This window comes from Peromyscus maniculatus, chromosome 3, assembly GCF_049852395.1.
Source record: "Peromyscus maniculatus bairdii isolate BWxNUB_F1_BW_parent chromosome 3, HU_Pman_BW_mat_3.1, whole genome shotgun sequence".
NCBI classification, from domain to species: Eukaryota; Metazoa; Chordata; class Mammalia; order Rodentia; family Cricetidae; genus Peromyscus; species Peromyscus maniculatus.
The window spans coordinates 25,990,155-25,994,685 of record NC_134854.1 but is presented as its reverse complement, the minus strand read 5'-3'; positions in this window follow the sequence as shown (position 1 = coordinate 25,994,685).

The following is a 4,531-nucleotide window of genomic DNA, read 5'->3' as shown; positions in this document are numbered from 1 at the left end:
CCTCAAACTATTCAGTGATCTACAGAAAACAGCATTAAAAATGTTAATAAAAGGCTTCCTGTACCATTTGGAGTACACTTCCTGCTTTAGTTTGTCCTTCTCAGATCTCTGATTATTTTAATGGCTAATTGCAACTCTTATCAGCTTAACAGCAACATTAACAAAATTTTATCTCCTCTTTTATTAATAAAACTTCACTTTTTAATTTATGTTTTTATTCAGCATAACAAATAATTTTTAAAAAAATAAATATTTCTTCCAAGTAATGTGATGGCTAAAAAATACAAACATAATTACATGTTTCTGAAATTTCTTTGGAGACTGAAAAGGTTAAACCAAAACTACATTCACTAAATCTAAATTATTTAAAAGTTTTCACCCAAAATTATATTTGGGACAGCCTAAAAAAAATCTGTTGCATCAAACTGTCTTGTCTATAAAATATAATAAAAGTTAAAGCCTCCCAACAAGTTTTTCCTCTATGGAACTGTTATACTTTGATATTGTTCACATTTTTGTTTCATTTACAGTATCAGCTGAATATGAACTTTCAGGCTTGTATGGGAAAACTAAATTGTTTTCTCCTTCGGGATTTTCTATGATTATTTCCCAGATAGTTCCAAGTATCCTGTAACCTAAAAGATCTTCTTGAGCTCAAAATCAAAATTATCCTAAATATTAAAGACCCCAAATCTTAAATTAATGAAACTTTAGTTTTAAAGGATGCCCCACAGGAATGACCCTGAAGTCATTTTTCCCACTCTCAGCCCCTGACCCCATTCAGTAGGCATACAAGGCCACAGAACAGTACTGTCCTTAAACTGAACAGCATGAGAAATATCGACATCCAACTTTTTCCCACACACCACCCTCTTTTTTTTTTTTTTTGAGACAGGCTGTCTCTGTGTAACAACTCTGGCTGTCCTGGAACTTACTTTGTAAACCAGGTTGGCCTTGAAGACAGAGATCTGCCTGCCTCTGCCTCCCAAGTGCTGGGATTAAAGGCATGTACCAAGGCCACCTGACCTATCTCCCCTTTTGACATTAGTCTTATGTTCTTGTCTGATGAACTGCTATGTACTCGATTCTTCTACATATTTCCCTATAAATTCCATACACATTTAACTATACATTGACGTTTACATCTTACAGTAATGAAGAAAAAGAGTTATAGCATTTATGATATTCAAATTACAGATGCTCAATATAATCTCAATATTTAAGTTTTACATGTAAAACAACAGAAATAAAAGCTTATAATGGTATTTACCATTTAATAGAAAGAAATGTTTCTTAAGAAAATGTTACACATTTCAAATCTATATGAAATCTATAAGCATGAGTTCATAAGCTAAAATTAACAGTCAGGTCTATGTGACATGGGACTGCCATTTGCAAGCAACCCCAGAGCAAGGAAGCATCAGGCATCATGTCCTATGACCATGAACTCTGCTTCCATTCTCCTGATGTACCTGCTGTCCTTTGGTAGTGTGAGGACCCATCCAAAGGTACATTCCCCTGACCCACAAATGTCTTGGGTGTAGTTATTTACTGTAATCAAGTGTCTATGGACACAGAAGATAACGCAAAAACACACTGGCCCCCTGACAAGAGGGCATGCATACCAAAGAGGGAAAATAAAACAGAACGTGCTGGGATATAAATAACTGTATTAATAGCAATACCAAGGAGAGCAGAGCTTTCTGGCCAAGGTTTAAGACGGTAGTGGGGGCCATCTACACATGGCAGAAGAATAAATCTTCAGGATATGCAAAAGGTCCATTCTTGTTTTCAGTATGTGTAATAAGGGAGAAGGTTTCCACTCTCTGGACCCCTAGGTGCAATTGAACTGTCAACAGTCAGAATAATACACCATCTGACCCCGCAAGCGCCCTGCTCTCTGTATCCTGAGCAGGCATTTTTCAAAGTATAAATTATTTACAATGGTCTCCAAAGCCTCTGGAATGTTAGTGTATATCCTTACTAAGAAAATAAAAGAAATTCTGAAAAAAATATTATAGAAAACAGAGACAAAAAAGAGGTATATCATGAATAGTAAAGGTTGTCCTGATTAGAAGATACACACATATACATGTGTTCTTACCAGGACCAAATTAAACATCAGATTCTAATGATTCAGTTATTTATTCCTCTCTTGTCCCTCCCAAGACATGAATATTGTAACAGGGCACCAGACTTAGTAAGCCCCAAGATCTTAACACGACTGACTCCATGATGAAAGTACCATTCAGGCTTTAAAACTCAGCATGAAGACAGCACCACCTGCCAAAACTAAAACAAAGACCTAATCTATCAAAGTCTGTAGTTAGGGGAAAGTTTTTTGAATACACTAACCTTGCTTTTTGGCTTCTATAGTTCTGATTCTGGGCTTAGTTCTTGTTAACTGAAGCATGTCAACCCAGGACATGATTTTTATACTTAAAAGCTCACCCTGAGAAAGGCTCGGGACTACACTGGAATCCCAACTAATAGACATTCTATTGACTTAAACCCATGTCTGAGAAGTCTTCTATGGTGAATGCCCCATAACAAATAACAACATTTATATGTAAGCCCCAAAGGAGGCAGTGACTTAAGGCACCATCATCCAAAAGTATCTCAGTGAGTGATAACAGATACCTAAGAAATGCATTTGAGGATGACTTCATATGGATTCTGTCTTCTAAGGAATTAAAAAGCACTGAAAAAATGTTAGCAGATAAGAATACTGCCACTTAAACTCTTCAGTGAATCTCTAGCATGAAACTGCGCCATGGCAATACTGACATCTGGTTTATGGGAGAAAGGAAGAGATTTAAGAAAACTAATAATCTGTATTAAGCACTGGATCGATAGTCACAATGCTTTACAGAGCAAGTAACAAAATTCCTGATCATTTGGGGCTGAAGTGATAACTTCCTTCCATTTCCTCATGTAACAAGAAACTTAAAGTCACAGTACCAGCTAGAGTCAGTTCAGGAGTGCAACTGGGCCATTCCTGCAGGTCTGTGAGACACTTGCTTAGTTGTCTCATGCCTCAAGCCCTGTGTCCCACTAAAAGCAGAGTAAGCAGTTTGGAAACAACAGTTTCCAAAGCAAAGAATGGAAAAGCACCTTCTGTCTGTCTTAATCAGAGGGTAATTATCTTCTGAATATCTTCCCAACGCTTCCCATTTGTGAAGCTCCAATCACAGGCACACACAGTGTCAACTAATCAATGGTGGACGGGTGGGATTGCACTCCTGAATTAGCTAAACCGGTTTCCCATCCTGGGGCTGGCTAATTGAGCTAAGAATGAAAGCGGAGTATTATTAACAAAGAAGGAAGTTTTTTTTGTAGGCAACAAAAAGGGTGTACTACAACTAGACTTTTTATACTAGAGGGCAAAACATTTGGCTCTATTGGAACATTGCCCAAAAAAGTAACTTCTCTTTCCTGCCCAAGTAATGCAGTTTCGACCGTACAAATGTGAGCCGAGGCTCACTGGCTGACCTTGATGCTGGCACAATAAAGCTCGGGGAGATCGCTGTCTGTGCACTTTCAAGGTGTTCAGAGCCTGAGTCATGAAACTCTGCAGATTGCTGCCAGCATTGTGAACGAACTTCCCCCACAAGGGAATAAGCCTTTACTTCAGTCTCCAGAACTGAGTTATGGTAGAAAATGCAGCTAAATGGAGCAAAGGCGTATTACAGGTTCCCACTTCGAAGCAGCTTTCCAACACTAAGCACAATTCATTGCACTAATTTCATCAAAAGGCTAACTGTAAAGAATTTCTAGGCAGGCAAGTTAAACACCGATTGCTCCCAAAAATAGATTGGCCAGTTTAGATTATATCAAAAAACTAATAAACATCATCTTGAGTTTAAAACTAATGGGGAAATAACTCAGCCTAGATTGAAGCAATTTACTTTGCCTTTGGTTTCCTTCGACTTTCTTACAATTTCCCTTGGATGGTTACTATAAATAGTATTATTAGAATCCAGGGTTATTTCCAGTCCATCCTGCGGTTGTAAATCTGTAAGCAGAATTCTTTTGCTTCTATATTGTGAGCTAATTATCCATAGTTCTTGACCCCGAGCCAAACATTCTAGGTACCTAAAACAAGAAATAAATGAAAGCATCTTCACAGCCTGTAGGGAACACAAAATTGTACTCAATGACAAGGGTATGTGGAGAAAGAAGCAGCTTGGAAAGAAAATACGCAGCACAGTGTGGCAGAAAGCTGCAGCATGTGCCGGCACAGGTCTGGCCACAGACAGGGGGATGCAGAAATGCCAGGGCCACCTACAAGCTATGACAGAGAGGACGCTGCTTTACTTCTCCAAGGCGTGCGCGCGCGCGCGCACGCGTGCGCACACACACACACACACACACACACACACACACACACACACACACACACACACACAGTGGTTTTGACTACCAGGGATATGTTTGAGGACTTGAAGGAAATAAAAGCTGTGAAGTCCCCCACAGAGAAGTAAATGTTTTTTCCTGTCACCTTTTTGTTCCCTGCCCAGGGTGAGATGAC